The following is an 18,827-nucleotide window of genomic DNA, read 5'->3' as shown; positions in this document are numbered from 1 at the left end:
CTATTGCCTCCCACACGCAAACTTCGGAAAGCACTTGTAGTTATGTTAGCTTCCAGTACTCCTCAAATTCGTAGTTTGGTTACCAAGTTTTCCAAGATGGTGGTGTTTTCATTAAGCGATCCTTCGAAGCTCTTCGGCATTCCTCTGGTCTTCTAAATCTCCTTTCAAACTCAACATTCAGATAAAGGTTAGTTAATGCAATGCGATTTACCGATACTTTCCAATATTGTAAAATACTTCTCTAGGAAATCGAAGTGCTCGTGTGTGTTTAAATCGTGATGATATAAACAAGTCCTACTAAACTTCACAGCACATGATTACATTTTGCTCTGCTTTGTTTAATTTACCGTGTTTTCAGTATATTCTTAGGAAGAAAAGATTAACTTTTTTGGGAAATTTCTATGGGACTGAATTTCACTACTTTAACCAGAAATGATGAAAAATCTGATTTTTGACCTTGAGAATGGGGGGTCGACTTATACACGAGTAAATACACGTACAACAATATACGGACCAAGCTTCAGTAGGTCAGTAAATCTTTCATCTAACAAAGTCAGCGTTGTAGTTGTTTTTGTGAAAAACACGCTTGAGGTATCTGTTTTCGTCACGTAAGCTGTCCGCTGTGTCACAAACTAGTTGCGCTCATCTCGTCAGTCTTTATAGTCGTGGCTTTGTGTGAAGTCGGGTTGTAGGATGATTCGTCAAGTAATCTGTTGGTATGCGTCGGTTTTCTGTACACTGTCGTTCGTAGTTCGTTGTTGTCGCGGCTTACCAAACAGTCTAGAAAAGTAAGTTTTCCATTTTCTTCGATCTCTTTAGTAAACTGGATGTCGGCATTCTGTTCGTTTAGGTGGTCATAAAAATCGGACACCGCGGAAATACGTTTTTTGGGGCGCGATACAGTATTTTGCTGGTCAGCGGTACACCTTAACAAAACCACAAAATGCCTGCTACTTTTACATTCTTATCGCAGCGAGTCTTGTCGACAGTGAAAAAGATACAAAACTTAGAGCGCACACTGTAAACTTAGCTTTTAAACTCCGCTCATTTGTTGGATAGTTCTCAGTTAATATTATATATTGTGCCAAAGCCAAACTGAACTTGCACACGGTGTGAAATTGTTGTTGTTTCGTGAAAGTTCATGCTCGCAAGCGGCGAGCCAGTGGCAATTTACGTTACGATGTGCGCTAAGGCTAAAACTAAGCAGCTTTTATGTTGCTGTAGCGGTGTTCTGAGGACATCAACTTCTCAAGTTCGTTGAATTGATGAGCTTTAACCGTGTGAATCAGTATGTCAACGGCATTTCGATCAAATTCGTCGGGAAGACTAGCTCGTGTTCGTCCACTTGTTCGATTGGGGGCACTCGCGTAAGTAAACACGGTCATCCTGTCTCCACTCGGTATCACCAAATTATGGACCAAGTGGGCCGAAATCGAAGCAGTGCTTCGTATAAATCTTGGACACGTTGGTGTAACAAGTGTAGGACTGAATCCCTAAAAGGGTTCAAAATCTGGCCTCAACTCGGGGAAGAATTCACCGAGGTATGTGTTATCATAAAATATCCAATTTTAATTATACTGTACTTCAGTAAGCTTAAGGCTGGCGAAAATAAAATTTTAAATTTTCATGTTTATTATTGTTTCTTTGTTTCTTGTCATAATTTCGAATTGTTGCTGTTCTGTATTTTGCTTTTAGCGCCTCTAAAGTGTGAAAATTATTTTAAACTAGTTGCATAGCTATTAAAGTTTAGAAAAAACGCTATTTAGCTATTAGAAAAAACCACAAGAAGTACATGACATCTGATTATCTTAAGATGGCAGAAGACATGGAATACAAAGCTGTTAAAAGGGTAATTAAAAATACATGCATATGTTATTGCAAGACAATAAAAATACCATAAAATCTGGGTAATAACAACTTCCCATTAAAACTCAATGAATGAATTTCATTTTTAGTTATAAATAGGTTATCCCCACTGTATTCACACAGCAATCTTCTGGTTGTAAGGCCACCCAGATAATTTCTGACCACATTACCTTAGAGCCTGAGACTCTGTATAACTTTCTAAGATTAATATTTGTTTACATATTACTATTATCTGGATTTCCCAATAGAAAACTTCTTCTATTGTCTATTTTTTTCTATTTTGGCTCAGCAAAAATCCTTTTCGATACTGTCCATGGATGATTTCCACGACACCAATGCTGTAAAAACACCAACTGAGAGAACACTGACCAATGCTCTCCATGTGGCAACTCCTCTCCTGAAAATTCAGCCATCTGTTGATGGTGGGGAGAGGCAGGGGGCTGGAGCCCGGGAGAATATGGGGCAGGAGCCTGGGAGAATATGGGGCAGGAGCCCGGGAGAATAAGGGCAGGAATCCAGAGAGAAATGCAAAATGCTAATTTTTGTCATTCATTAAGGCTTCAAATACTTTCAAAAACAAGAACTGAAAATGTTACTTGACTTTCATTTAGTGTCTTTAGAGACTTCTAGGCTGATGGGCAAAGAAAAATTTACCCTTAGGCTCAAAATGAGGCCCAAAATGAAACCCTTTGACAGTGGTTATGTCATAGGTCATTCACTTGAAAGACATGGGTAAGAGTAGCAAGGCTGAAAACGAAGGAAAAGGAAATGCCCAAGGGGTGTGCAGCTAAATGACTAAGATGTGTTTTGAGTCTCTTAATTTACAGGGGACAGGAGCAGGACAAACAAGGGTGGGAGTCAAGAGATAAAGGTATGGGAAGTGGGAGAACAGGGTATGGGAAGTGGGAGGTTCTGACTCTGCTGTCTCTTCCCCCACTGATGCAGTACCTTGTCCCTAAGTAAAAGGTAAAGTCTGCATAGAGTCAAGTGGCCCATCAGGCCAGGCTTATCTCGGGTTCTGTAGCATGAACCGACTAGGAGTATTTCTACTACCCCCTGCCGGATAGGATGCTAGTCGATCACAGAGTTACCCCCAGCATTAAATTCACCAGTACTCATATGTACACCTTTGTGGAGAGAGGCACTGTGAGAGTAAAAGTGTCTTGCCCAAAAACACAACACAATGTCCTTGACAAGGGCTCAAACGCGGACCGCTTGATCCATTGCTGAGCACACTAACCAAAAGGCCACCACACCTCCCACCTTGTCCCTTAGGCCTAACCTTAACCCTAAACCTAAAAAAAAGGAGTCTGTAGATTTCAGTCAATTTTATCTCTTTTATCACTTGTGTATTTGAGACAATTTCTAATTTCCTCGCTTTCTACCATTCAGTTTACAGTACCAAAGCCTGATTTTAAGTGATTCGCAACTACTGACGGAACTTGTTTTTGCAACTTACAACTTCAGACTTTGCACAAAATTTCTCACTGGAGAAAAGCAATGTTGTAGAACTTAGGTGATGAACTAAATGCAATAAATATTAATTTGTAAGAAATGTATCTGTTCTTTAATACATGCTTTTGTGTCTAGTATCTAAGTTGGATGTAGCGAAGATATATTACCAATGGTTTGTAGACGACAGTAAGCCAATTCAGAGACACAGTGGCATAAACAAACCCACTTGTTAGCCAAATATCAGAGGAAAAAATATATATATATAATTATATAATTTATTGCCATCAGGTGTTATAATGTCTTGTAATAAAGTGGTTACAAGTTAAGTAAGAATCTTACAGAAGGGAGGATGATACAATATTATGACTAAGGGGATCATAATTAATTTCATATTGATTCAAAGCACGTGATATGTACATGTCTAATTCATTAAGCACATACAATGTAAACATTATTTTGTAGTGATTGAGCAAAGCTTATCTGAATTAAATTAAATGAAAGGAAAAACGACAACAGTCAATTATTTATATCAGTTGATACACTGCACATGTAAGATAGGGAAATAGAAATCGAAAGCTTCAAATGACTGAGTAAACAAAATAAACTAGTGGGTTTCATTGAAGAGTTGATTACTGCCTCTCTGAAATGTTGAATGTCTTTTCAGCATCAAAAGATGTGAAACTTGACCACATCCCATAAGTGGAAGCGGTTTCGTGTAAACAAATTCATGTGTTTGGGCATTTTAACATATTTAGTTACCTGTGCATACATGTACAAGGAAACGGTCTTGAAAATTTCCATGTACTATCAACATGTAATCGATGTAAACAAAAAAGGTCTCAAGCGAGGAAAAATTGTTTATGAACCGAACATATTGAGCGGTCTTGAATGTTTTCAGTATTTCCAGCGTTCGCTGCGGCCAACAAATCACAATATTTTCGATTTCTACTCCCTTCGCAAACGCCACCATTATATATAAATGTAGACTTAAACAATCTTTAATGACAGAGAAATATCTTGTGAATGAAATGAACAAATGTTTTATTCTGACAGCAAACGGCAGGTACAAAAAAATTATTTCACCTGTTCCAAAAGGCGCAGAAAGTCAAAAAGGTGATAGAAACGCCAAACAAGCCAGTCTTTAAAGACAAATTCTTATCAAAGTTTCTTTGACGCGTTGCGAAATATAATCTAGCTGAACAAGCCCCACATGTCGGCGCAAAGTGAATGTGAATAAAACGGTTCCGACTTACATGTACCTTAACCACTTCATGCAAATTACACTTTTAATCCAGCTAGTCTTCAAAATCCTTGCAAAAGCTTCATACAGAACCAATCTTCTGCTTTGCTGGATACCCATCGTTGTTTTCGACAATTCTGAGGCGAGGGCGACTGAAGCAACACGATCCAGGCTGGAGTCAACAAACTACACATTACTCCACACAAAATGACTCCCCTGTACCCCTATTCATTACCGGAACATTGTTTGAGTATTAAAAACCCATTTAAGGACGTCAACCTCACCAATAACGAGAAGTATCAAGGATATTTTCGACCTTAAAACGAACCAAAATACTGATCTCGGAGAACTGATCGATCGAAGGACAGCACAGCCTGATGGTGATGACCACTGACCAGTTACGGTGACATCAAAAAACGTATTTCCGCGGTGTCTAAAAATCGTCAATTTCGTGTTTGTGAACGGTGGTAAAGGTGTCGTCAACATGGCATAACCAAAGCGGTATCATTTGTCGGCAAGTTGCAAGGGTGCGTTCCTCCACGTGTTGCATCACAATTCTTGCGACAACGACAGAAACAGGTGACCCGATGGCTGTTCAATGCAACTGTTTGGAACAGTTTGCAACTCCATGCAAACGCCTCTTAACAGATGTCAACAACTACCGGCGCCTTACAAACGACTTATCCATGACAGAAATGAAACCGACAAACGGACTTCTAACAGACCAACTTAACAATACACAGACCAAGCCTAACCTACAGTAGACGGATCAGCCAATCATGTTCAACGGACCAGACTTGTAACATCATCGACTGACAAACACTATTCACTTGACTCTGAAAATGACCTTCGCTCAGGTTGTCGAAACGTCAGTCACCAACAACAGCTCTTTTCAGAACTACACTCACCCGGAGGAACACACTATACTCCTGGGTTCAAACCATTTACTATCTTCGCACTTTAATAGGAAACTTCAAACGTGCAACTCCAACCGCAATTTCATCTTCACACTTCTGAGGGATTTGTTTCCTAATTCCTCTGAACAGAAGAAAGATTTTAGATAAATGCTACGAACAAGATTTTATATATGTTACCTTTTTGTGTATAATACTTAGACTATTTTTTTTGGGGGGGGGGGGAGGGGACGGGAAAGAAGGGGCAGGTCATACCGTGGATTAACCCGCCAAAATCTCAAAACTTAGAACCCTCTGTCAATAATTGCTTGGTACAAGTAGGACCATGCAAACGCACCATTGAGGAAGTTTGGCATGTATGGTTTTTCAGGTTTTTGCCCAAAATGAAACATTTAGCCATTGAAATAGCTAATTTATTGACGACTCGAGATGAACGTAAATCTACCACCTTAGCGATTTAGTGACGCTTCAGAATCTCTTTACGTGCATTACGTGCTATTTTTTAACTAGATGAACCTAATTTAGGAAAATAAACTGCCGAAGCAGTATTTTCCACTTTTCTCTGACGATATAAGGTTCAAAGCTCAGGGTCATGAACTCGTCAATTAAGAGTCACAGACTGAAAATATCGAGAATGGCTGGCCAGGTTAGAAAATTGAAAATCCTGAAACTTTGCCTAAAGAACGCTTTTTGGGAGCCAATTTGGAAAATATTATTCCGATTTTCTTAGAATTTAAAGTCTTCGAGAAATTCGCAAAAAACGAAAATATGGCTTTTTGCCTCATTAAATATGCAAAAAATATCTGGAAATTTGACAAAGTTCTCAGTATTCACATTGAAACAATTTACAAAACTAGAACTCGCGGTAAACTTAGCATAAGAGCTTTACTTTTCTTCTATCTAACAATAGAAAGTTATAAATTTTTTAAGCATTTTGAAGGATTCCATCAACCATTGAAGAATTGTCTTCTAAAGCCCCTATGAAAACAGCAAAAATTCCGTAGTTTTACGGGCTTAAACGCGTTTCCGCTGTTCCGACCCCAAATAAATTTGTCCCGGCAGTGGCAATGACAAGAGAACAGAGGTGATTCGAAACATCGAGTTCAATCAATCAGAAGATTGGAAGACGCTTGCTTTGCTGAAGGCCATTTTAAATGCTACAAATATAAGCAACGGTGGCTAATGCAGCAGGCTATGAATTCAGTTCGGCTATGAATTCAGTACGTAAGAGCACGCAAAAGCCAAGTTGCGCTACACGGCATGCAAACTTTACTCACTCACTGGGGGGGGAAAGACTCATATAAAATTAATGGGTGCTTGTCGGACATTTTAGGGGTTAATCTTCAAAAGGTCCACCGCGAGAGCTTTTGCGCTACCTTTTACGGGGATTGAGCCAAAAAACATGACAGGGGATATTGTGTTATGTAAACGGTTGTCAGTTTAACCATCGATTTTCCCTCTTTCTTTGTTATTTGGAAACTATTAAGGCTAAGTAATTGAAGACACCAACAACGACAAAAAACACTGTTAGAAATATATTGAGTACTCATTCTATGAAGAGACTTTTCAATTTTCATCAATTATGCAAAAAAGTTCACCTAGCCTTAAACACGTTTGTGTTTGCTGACCCGCGTTCTTACTGCCCAGATTTTTTGTTGCAAAAACTGATTGAAGAAGACCAAAATTTAATCATAGTATTTATTTCGACTTGATATTGGGCAAACTAAAACGCCTCTTAAGCTCGTAAAATTACGCAATTTTTGCCATTTCCATGGCGGCTTGAATTCTTCGACGGTTGATGGAACCCCTCAAAATTTTATAAATAGAGGGCTGAGAAAGATGTATCAAGCTCACAATACCTTCAAGATATATCGCTCTAAATGTACTAAAAGTACCTGTCATTTTATAGTTCATCCACTAGGTTGATTTTCTTAAGAACTACACCATGGAGAATGTCAAAAATACCATTTCCGAGCCCCTAGATTTAAAATGTTTTTTGGGGAGGATGCCCCTAGACCTCGCTGCAAACTTGCACCGGCACCGCTCATTTTCAAGCCCCCCACCTTCCGCCCCCCTCCTCCTTCCTTCACTTGAAAAAAGTCTCCTCCTTCCCTGTGAATTCATATCCTGCTGTATCAGCAGTTGCTTTCTAGCATTTAAAAAGGTCTTCAGCAAAGCAAACTTCTTCCGATCTTCTTCTTAAATTCAATGTTTGAATCTTTCATGGCCTTTTGTCATGCCACTGCCGGACCAAATTTATTTGACTTTGGCACGGCAGAACCACGACGTTTGGACTAGGCCGAATTCCAACCGAGGTCAGATTGCGGGATAGACATCAAACAGTCTTACTCTATTTTTCAAGAGAATCTGCTTCCTTGGTCTAGCTGGATCACATTAATAAAACCTCTTCGCTTCATTTCGTGTATTTAATTAATCCATTGTCCATCAAAATCGACTCACGGTGGTTAAAAAATACTTTAAAAGACCAGTCTCCTTTCGAATATTTGCAGACTAATGGAGTGTGTATAAACGGGAAAGACAAACCCCTATATGCTTCTATTATAAGCATTGATTGATTGAATTTATTTGCCACTCATCTATTACAACAGGGTAATATATAATAAATAACATTTTAGAGTAGCAGGAGATCCCAGCAAGCTCATACAAGCTTTTCTAAGGACATTCCCCTATTATATAACATAACTCAACAATAACATTTCATAATATGTGGTGGCCATACAAATCTCTGTCCACAAAACAGCAATAATAAGATAATGAGTTTAAATTTATCTAATAATCAATATTTTGACGAAGCACGAAAGTTTTCAATTTCTTTCTAACCATCTGCAAAGACCTTATATTCTTTAAAACGTCTGGCAAGGTATTCCAAATCATAGGACCTTTATATTTTATAGAGAATCTTCCATCATTTGTTCTTTTGAACTTCATATGAAATTTTCCAGAAGACCTGGCATAATGTTGATGAATAGTATTATTTAGTGAGAAATAGTTTGAGAAAGCACTAGGCAAGCTTCCCTTGGTGTATGAATACATGAATAAGCCTATTTGGTAAGAGTTTAACTCATATATGTTTAACAATTGGAGCGATATGAATAATTGTCTACTTTCTAGCTGGTACTTAGAAAAAGTTATAATTCTTATAATTTTCTTTTGTACTTTGTATAGAGCATCTAATCTAGAAAGATAAGTACTTGCCCATACAACATTACAATAACACAAGTATGGGTAAACCATAGCATTATATACAGTTCGTAATAATCTTATAGGTAAATAATGTCTTGCTCTAACCATAATCCCACATAGCTTTGATATCTTAGAAGTTACTTTAATAATATGATGCTTCCAAGACAGATCATCATCAATAATCAACCCTAAGAAATTAGTATTATTAACAGGTTCGATAATTTCCTTACCAATTTTAACATTTATATTATGGTTCATCTTTTTGTTCTTTGCTTTGAAAATCATAAAATGTGTTTTCTTCACATTTAAAGATAACTTATTCCAAGTGAGCCAGTTTGCAACTTTGCAGAGTTCTTGGTTTACTGATTCACCTAAAATCTTTATATCTTTGTGGCTAAAGAATAAATTAGTATCATCCGCAAGCAACAAAAATGAGAGAAGACTTGAGCTTTGAGCATGTGTCTAAACGTCAATAATTGAGGAATTCCAATTGGTGCTAACTGAAAATATATCTTACGTGACGCCAGTTATGTAATACATGTAGCGTGTTTAATCTATGTAACTTTGAACTTATATTTTGGGCTTTTTCTATAGCTTTTTTGTATCTTGCGTAAAATAATGAAACAATGTTGTACTAACGACATGGATCAACTCTCTTTTCTTTGTATATTTCCCACATAGCAAGGCCCACAAATGGAACAAAAACAGACTATAGTGCTCAACAATAGAGTCCTTTGAACATACCGCATTATGCAAATTTGAGAAGAGACTGTTGCGAACTTTTGCATTTTACCTGTGTGAACCTCAATTGCCCAGAGATTTTTTCCATATTATTATAGTAGAAATGACACTCTTTTGCAGAGTACTTGTTTTAGTTCCATATCGGACATACCAAGATGCGTTTTAAGTCCGCAAAACTATGCAACTTTTGTCGTTTTCATAGGGGCTTTAGAAGGCAATTCTTCAACGGTCGATGGAATCCTTCAAAATGCTTAAAAAAATTTAAAACTTTCTATTGTTAGATGGAAGAAAAGTAAAGTTCTTATGCTAAGTTTACCCCGAGTTCTAGTTTTGTAAATTGTTTCAATGCGAATACTGAGAACTTTGTCAAATTTCCAGATATTTTTTGCATATTTAATGAGGCAAAAAGCCATATTTTCGTTTTTCGCGAATTTCTGGACGACTTAAAAATTCTAAGAAAATCGGAATAATATTTTCCAAATTGGCTCCCAAAAAGCATTCTTTAGGCATAGTTTCAGGATTTTCGATTTTTCTAACCTGGCCATTCTCGATATTTCCAGTCAGTGACTCTTAAGGCAATTACATTTAGCTTAACCATTTTAAAGTTGATAGCTTTTCTGTTGCTAATCAAGCATCAAGCTATTTTGCCTTGTTGCGTTAACAATGGTCTAATGCAAATTCGTCGCGGCTTTCCATTTTTTTATCAAGATATCTTACATGTAACTACCACCGTGGTATTTTGCTTCTTTGAACTGACGAGGGGCTAACACTCATTGCATCATTTCCCTAGTCTCTTTATATTCCCTTGTTTAACTTCCCAGTGGATAAATAGCCAAGTGTAATCGACCTGTATTAAAAATTAAAGAAAAACTGCGCACTATTGTTTAAAACATGAAAGAATTGATATGTGTGATCTTGCAAATATTGTTTCCGTTGGCAAGAATAGATCCTGCCACCGCCCAGCTTTACATAGGTTGCAGGTGCAAAATAGATCCTATAGTTATTTATACAAACTTCTCTCCTGAAGGCTGCTGTTATTCAACTCAAAACCAGGAATTTTCAGATCATGCATTGATTATCGCCAAAAAGTCATCCCCATCTATGAGAGTTATTTGCAACTGTCAGGCTTGATTTCGAAACATGATGGGGCCAGACCACCCCTCAAATGGGTCGTCAGCGCGTGGGCATTTTTTTCAAGATGGCGGCGTTCGGGCGGGCAAAGGCTACTGGGTGTATAAGTGGAAGGATCTTGGGCCAAACTGGCCGATTTTAACTGAGATTTCTGTAGCCTAGGTACAACACAGCAAAAAATGGCGCCTTTTTTCAGATTTTATGGTTCAGTAGCTTTCTTTTGATGTGTAAATACCGGTGTAATAATGAAAACTTAACCGAGAAAAGTAATATGATTGGAAGTGAAAATTTCAGAGAAATTTCAGCTGAAGAGTGTTCAAGGTATTACTTTTCTATTAAGATTTTCTCTAAAGGTAAAACTTACATTAAAATCGAAAGCCATACGAAGTTTGTTCAATGCCTCTTCTTATTAATCAAAGGAGACGATGAATAAGTCGTGGATAGATTACGTTTGAATGGGTTTTGAAAATAATTAAATTTCTTTTGAAGTCAGTTTGTCGTGCGTCTGTCCTGTTATTGATCATGAATTAGATCAGATTAGGTTCCTTCTGTCAACAACAGGCTATGTAGTTTATTGGCTTTAATAAGCAATATTTTAAAGCAATTACGCGGCTTTGGCGCTGTTTATCGCGGCTTTGCTGCTCTCAGAGCGCTCAAATTGCTTAAAAAGCGTCAGGTAGGCAGGCTACGTGAAGAATAACTGGTTTTTTTTGCGCAGTGGACCACACTAAATTATTTTCATACGAGATCTTGGGGAGGAGAATGGGGAGGGGTAAGGGGGGCGTGGTTTGTATTATTTTTGTTAACCAATCAGGACAGTTTAGCAAAGGAGCGTGTTGTCGTTTTCAAATTTCGCAAATATGGCTTCGAGAGTTTCTTCGTCGAGAAGGAAGAATATGGAGGGGAAGAATACTCAGTCCTCGAAGAAGGGTGCTCAGCATGGTAAGAAGGATGCAGAGGTTACAAATATAGATGTTCAAATGTCTGTTCCTAGCACTGGGCCTTCCAAGAACGATGTTGAACAGTGCACTCCCGCGTGTGCTGAACCTCCCAAGTCGAAGATTGAGCCTTGCTCTACTGAACAGGAAAGTCTAATTGGCTACGTACAAAATCTTTCGCCGTTGAAGCGTAATCGTAAGAATACTTTAGATTACGTTTCTATGACTTTGCAAACAGCAAGTGGCAATCGTGAGGTGTTATTGTACTCTCCACCTAAAAGGTCACTCCTCTTGGAGAGCGAGAAGAGTCGAAGACCGATCAAAGTGTCATGCTTGACTTGTACTCCCGACAGGAAGAAGTTAATCATAAACGATATGACAAAGGTTTCCTTTCCAGATAGTACGGAGTATTCCTTCCAATTTGAAGATGTGCGATTGGCTACTCCAGATCCGATGACGATTTTACAAGTTTTAAACGAAAGTGATGAGTGGAACTTGGTTACCGTGAAAGGCAAAGTTATGACCGTTAAAGACCCAGTTATCGTGGGAGAAAGGAAACTGAAACTAGCGGAGGCTGTCTTTGCAGATGCAAGTGGTAGTATTGTCTTGGATATTTGGGAAGCGATGATAGACAATAAAAGAGGGAAACTGTTATTGTCTAAGCAATGTGCTAGTACGTATATGGTCAGGGAAAAAGAAGCTATCTACTTCATTTCGCACCACTGTTTCCTCGATCACAGATGAAACGGCGACTGTCAACATCAGTCCTGATTTAGCTGGAGGTGAGCAGCAAAGTATTGTGGTTGAGTCAGTTACTAGCGATGTCGAAATTTTTTCTATCGAGAAAGTAGAGAGATTTCTTAAGTGTTTAAATTGTAAGAAGAAAATTATTCAAGTAAGTTCCAGCTCAGTAGTGAATTGTGATAGATGTGGACATACAATGAAATCATTGAGGTGTTCAATCGGGTTTTGTGCAAGAGTCCTCGTCGATACTGATGAGGGAAGGCGTATAACGTTGAAATTGTTTGAAGATGTGTTACAGAAAGTCATTGGAGATGATCTTTGTCAATTAAATGAGAGTGAAGTGGCAACGAAACTACTTCTGTTTGACAATGTTCATGTTACGTACGATTCTTCAAGTGGAACTGTGTCTGAACTTAATACAATCAACTAATAAACTAGTTGGCAAGTAGAACTGCATGTGTTTTATTTACACTGAACCATTGAACTAATTGGTTTACTCGACAACGTTCATGTTAAGTTTGATGTCATAAGTTGTTTTCTCACATTTTGAATAAGTTAGCTACTGGATACGTTAAGTAATGTTCATGATAAGTTGTGTTGTTCCACATATTGAAATAGGTTATTTTCTCGCGGTTTCAGTGAACATATATTAGTAGTAAAGCACGCTTACCTGGGCCCTAACCAATCAGGAGGCAGGGATTCTACCACGTGACCAAGATTTTCCCATACATTCTCTTAAATTTGAAAATCCAAGATGGCCCCTTTGGTAGCAAAACATGGCGCCCGTGACGTCACAGTCCAAATAAGGAGATAGACCGGAAGTGAGTTTCAAAATTGATTTTTTATTGATTTTACAGGAAGTGAAAAATTACAAAGGTGTGTATCCGTATGGAAACAACATGAAAGTGTTCGTGTCTACTACGCGTTTGTCGAAGACGAGTCCGTAGCGTTTGGTTCGTGTGATGACTTTGAGATGTTTGGTGGCTGGGTTTCTCCAGAAGAAGTTGGGGTTGACGACATTGATGTTGCGCCGTTCGTCCTCGAGAGGTTGTGTGAGTTCGTCGAGGAGATTTTGTCGCATGACGTCGTAATTGAGTTGGCGTGATCCTCGTACATTTAGTGAGAAGCCTCGTACTTTGCAGCAGACTTTACCTTGGTGGGTTCTGTATCCGTAATTCTTGGGTCCAGCAGAGGTGAAATCTGTGATGAACTCGCCGTCGTCGAGTTCGTTGGTCATCTCTCCCAGGTAATCGCCTAGCGGTACATCGGCTTGTCCTGGTTTGTGCGAGTAGATGACGGAATCCGTGTCAAAGTAGAGAACTTGTTGTTTTAACAGTTCCAGGTAGCTGTATAATTTGAGCCGAGCCCAGCAGGTGGTGAAAGCGGCGACGAAGATGTTGATTCGTCCGTTATCGGGTTGATTGTCTTTGAGTTCGGCGTAGACGACCTCTAGCGCTTCGTCGTTGGCGATTCTGACTTGTCGTATGTCGTTGAAGGGATTGGAAACGAGGTCGAAGAGTTGCCTTGCGTCGTAGACGACTTGGGTGGTGGGTTTGTGTAGGTTTTCGCCGAACTTGCCCCAGAAGGAGTTGAGCATGAGTTTGGCGGTGGCTTTGTGTCCGGGGTTTTTCTGGATCATGGCCGGATCGAGAGCGATACCTTCTTTCTGGTAGTATTGTTGCACGTACCGTGCCTTGTCTTCGGGGGTGTGCCACCAGTTCGGGTAGCCAGCGGATTCCTGTTTGATTTTTAGCCAGGTGTTCACGTAATTGGCGAAGAGTCCTTTACGGCGTTGTTCGGGTGGGAAATGGTGGACTTCGTGGATCTTGATGAGCGTGTATCCCATGACAACGGCTTTCTGGATTTCGGGTGTGCACCAGGTCCCTCGTAGCGTGCGTTGTTCGGTCGTGTGAGGGCATTGGTGCGATTTCTTAAGGAGGGGTTGGGTCATTTCGTGTTCCACGCACGAACGGCAGAGTGGGAAGGTGAGTTTACCCCTGTGTCGAAAGGGTAGAACGGGATGGTAAAGTTCGTGAGGTGGTAGTATGTCCACTTTGGCTATGCCAAAGTAGTGATGGATGTCTTGATCTTGGGGGTTGACGATGACTTGCGGGTGTCCTATGGGGTATACGCATTCCTTGTTGACCCAGGGGCAGAGCGACGTCACGTCGACGTACTTGGTTTGTTCTCCTTGAGCCACGTCGGTCACGTGATGTAGTTTGACGGCGTTCGTGCGTCCCCTGAAGAAGGCTTCTCTGGGATTGAGGGGGTGGACGATTTCGAACGTGGCTAGGAACTGTTGGAGAGCTGGGTCGGTTTTGTTTTCTAGGTCCCAGTCGCATTCCCACTTGACGCAGAGCTGGTAGCCTTGGCGACTGAGAAGGTCGTGTTTGAGGAGTGTGAACTCGTAGACTTCCTGTAGGGTGCGATCGGCGTGGTAGATGGGATATCTGTCACGGTTTCGAGGGAAACAGCGAGGACATCCGTGCCATAGGCATCCGTGGAATTCGTAGACGGTTCGAGTGGTCGGATCGTATCCGTCCACGAGATGATTGGCTAGTCGGATTTCTCCTCCGTTTCGCACCGTAAGGATACGATCGCCTTGGTCCGTATGTTGCAGCGAGTGTTCTTGCCAGGCTAGCCATTCCAGGGCTTTGACGGACTGATTGGATCGGGCGCCATGCCATCCTCGCGGGGGTCTGGAGGCGATGGTGTTGGGTGGGACGAGTTTCTTGCGCCAGAATCGGTTGCAGGCGGAGGCGATGGTGGTGCATTTCTCCATGGGGTCAAAGTCGGCTTTTTCTTTGAATTCTTGCCGGAACTTTTGACAGCCTGCTTTGAGGAGTTTGACGTCCGACTCGCAGTAGGCTTCCATTTCTTGCCGTAAGACGAAATGGTAGTTGTCATTGACTTTCTCTTGGTACCACTGTTCGAATTCGGCTTTCTTTTTGGCGGACATGCCGTCGGGATCGTACATGTCTCGCGGCGGCATGGGACCTTCGTACGCTTGGTTTTCTAGAGTGTTGAACTTGTGCGGGAAGAATCCTTTGCACAGTTCGTGGATTCCGAAGGTGGAGGGAAAGTGGGCCAGCGGGAATGGGAGAAAGCATAGGGAATCTTTGAAGGTCAGTCTGTCGGATCGCAGGGACAGTATCTTGGTGCCGACGGTGATTTGGTCTGTGACTTCTCGATGCGTGGCGTAACAGTGTTGCAGGATGAACATCCTGTTGTAGCCTTTGAGATTGTGAAAGAGGACGATGACCTCCCGATCGTCTCCGTCCACGTCGACGGCGAGGGATTCGAGGTGGTCGAACATGTCGGCGGTGCAGTTGGGCCCGTAGAAGGAGCAGAATTGCTCGTCATCGTCTTCCAGGCAGAGTAGAATGGGGGTCTGATTCCCTTCGGCGTCGGTGATGGCTTCGTAGTCGCAGTACACTTGAAGGGGCGGATCTCGGTCCACCAGGACGCGCGTGTCTGGATCGTCGGGTCCGGGTTCTTCGAAGGGTCGCCCTCTGACTTGGTCGCGCGACACGCGTTTCTGTTTGGGCTCGTCTTCGTCTTCGGGGAGGCGTTGGATGTAACATCGGTGCGTCGACAGAAAGACTGGTTCTTTGCAGATGTGGCATTCACCCCATCCGCACTTGTGATCGGGAGTACGGTGGTCCCCTCCTCGTACAGTCCTGCGTTTGGTTTCGTAGACGTGACAACAGTCCAGACACTTTTTGTAAGTGTCGCAGATGGAGGGGGTGGTCGAGCTCCGCCGTTGCGAGTGGTCGTTGTAGCAATGGTCTCCGAAGAATTTTCTGTGGCACGATTGGCATAGGGAGGTGGGTTCGGGAAACTTGCCTCGCGCTAGGGGTCGTTTTTTTTCGATGAAATCGGGGCAGTCCTTTCGTTTGCAGGCGGGGCACCATTTACCGTGGCAGGGATGATTTTTGAAGTCGTCGTGATCGTAGCCTCGATTGCATTCGTCGCAGAAGTAGGATTTGTTGAGGAATCCCTTGAACGAATTACAGCCGTCGTAGTGACTGTCTTCTTTGATGAGACGAATGATCTTGTCCGAGGGTTCGGGTCCCGCGTAGATGAGCATGTGCGGAGGGTTGATGGAAAGGACTTTGAGCTGGTAGCCAGGTAACGCGGCCTGAAACCGTTGCAGTTCGGGAATGCCGCAAGGTCCTTCAGGGACGTTGGCTCGACGGTGGAGTTCTTTGGCCAATCGCTCCTGGACGGGTCGCCCCTGTTTGAGGTTGTGGTAATCTTGGTCTCGCGTATTCATGTCGGCGTCTACCAGGGCTTTCATGGTGACGATGGCGCGAGCGCAGCATAGATTGTCTTTGTTTTTGATGGTTACGCGCGACCGTTTGACGATTCCCCGTACGGCGGCGCAACTCGGTTTGTATCGTTTTCCGTTCCCGCGCCCTGGACCTGGGGTGCGTATGAAAGTGGTTTCCATGGTAAACGTGTCGTCGGGGGTGAATTCTTCGTTGGAGTTGAGTTTGGCCGCGAGAGACTGGAGATAAGTGGTTAGTCTTTCACTCCCTTCTTCGAATTCGCGCACGGTGAAGGTGGTGGATTGAAAGGCGTGCGTGAAGGCACTGGACTGCATGGTGAAATGGACCGTGGAGTTGGGTGTCAGGGTAGGATCCTGAGCGATTTGTTGCTCGATGGATCGTTGAAGGGCCTGAGTCAATTCTTGGCCTAGATTGTCCCTGGGAGTCACGTCTCTGTGTTGTCTGAGCGTGGCTTCGAATCGTTGTTTGTTGAGGACGTTTCGCCAGTGACGTCGAGCGCCTACGGGTCTTAATTCGAATTCTAGGAGGGGTCTTGTATTACCACCACCACCTCCGGTTTGGAGCATCACTCGATCGAGAGCCGGATCAAAGATCCAGTCATCGTCATCGTCGAAGGGGAAGGCTTCGTCGTGGGTCCGTCTGTTCTGTGAAGACAATAAACACAACGTTTTTTATTGGTCAGTTTTTACTGCCAGGTCTCCAAGCAAAGTGGTGTTTAACAAAAACGCTTTTATATCTGCTATGTTATTCATCGCGTCTAGGAAATCACGTCCTAAATGGATTATCTTTTCCTCGTTACACTTGTTGACATAATGTCCATGGTAAGACGAGTGAAAATAGATATTCTTGTTGACATAATGTCTATTTACATCATTGGGTATCACGCGTACTTCTACGTGTCCGTAACCCCATTGTCTTTTCACTATACCGTATTCTACTATTTCTTCGTGAAGTTCGTTCAATAGTTTATTGTTCCTTCGATCGCGTATACACTGCCAGGTTGCTAGGTCAATCACGTAACACTTTAGTTCTTCCGGTAGCCTATCCCAGTGACTCTGTAAGAAAGCAGGTACGATCTTGGTTTTTCAAATACCTATCAAGAACGTACTTAGTGTCGTATTCACTTACGGGGTAGATTAAAGTCTTTTCTATGGAGACGCGTTTCATGGCCTCTTTTATACTGGAAGATAAATATGTTTTTTGGGGTTTGTCGTCAATGTCGATGTAACAGCCGTATATTCTCATATGTGGAAATCTATCCAGCCTCTTCTTATTTTTACAACACGGTAAAGTGCAGTGACATTGAACAATCGTAATGTGTCCTATGCCCCAATGTTCTATCAGTTTGCCGTATTCTACTATTTCATTGAGAAGACGACGTAACTTTTTGTTTCCTCTACGCTCGAGTAGGATTTGATTCCTGGCTAAGCGCATGTAGTCCTGTAGTTCAGGAGGTAGTCGGTCCCAGTAACTCTATGAAAAAAAGGTGAGGCTTTGTAACCGCAAAACACAACGAAACAAAATCCCAAGTCTATGGGTCATTTGTCCAGGGAGGCCAAGAGCATACTTAGAATACACGGTGTGTGACAGATTTGACAGTGCAACTTTTCATGGGTCACCCCCTTGTTCACCAGCTGCTCATCGAGTGTCCTGACGTAGCAATCGAAATGCACGTGGTAACGACAGCAGATTTCCGTTCTAGGGATGACTTTCTTACATAGGGTGCACGTTATACTCACTGCTTCATGTTGATCCATCTGTTGGTTCATCTCCTCGTCGGTCAGCTCTTGTGCCATGATTTTTTTCCAGCGCTCGATACAAGTCAAAAACTCAGAGTGACTTGAACGGTTCGAACCGATCTTTTTTATACCTACGGTGAAACGGGGTCCAGTCTCCGACTGAGAGGGGGATAGGGGGTAACCCCCACTCGACCTGCCCCCAGTCTCCGACCGAGTGGGGGTATACCCCCTATCCCCTGGGTCTGGTTAACACGTGACTTGGTCTCGATCTGTGATTGGTTGGACAGATCTTCATAAGGCGAATCCGCGCCGTCCCCGATCTTCACATGACTAGTTTCACGTGGAATGCTTCAATGTGGCTTACATGACGACATTGCGAAATCACCCAATTTTAAGTCAAAATGGCGGCGTTTTGTTGAGCGAGCGAGCGATGTGCATCATTTCAACGTCCTGAAGATGTTTTCGGAAGCGGACAACATTCCTAAAGGTATTTGAAGTAAATACGAATGTAATTTTACGGTTAGCAAGAAATTAGAAGCGAAAATTTTAGGTAAGTGAGCTTG

General features: G+C 41.9%; 1 pseudogene; it reads left to right on the top strand.

Moving 5' to 3' along the window:
• The first annotated feature begins 11,300 nt into the window (after positions 1-11,300).
• Positions 11,301-12,684, top strand: LOC149110633 (uncharacterized; annotated as a pseudogene).
• The last annotated feature ends 6,143 nt before the right edge of the window (positions 12,685-18,827 follow it).

Source organism: Orbicella faveolata, unplaced genomic scaffold (assembly GCF_042242905.1).
Source record: "Orbicella faveolata isolate gen_17 unplaced genomic scaffold, um_ofav_v1 contig_24, whole genome shotgun sequence".
In the NCBI taxonomy this organism is placed as follows: Eukaryota; Metazoa; Cnidaria; class Anthozoa; order Scleractinia; family Merulinidae; genus Orbicella; species Orbicella faveolata.
Note: the sequence above shows the minus strand (reverse complement) of the source record. Positions and strands in the feature narration are given on the sequence as shown.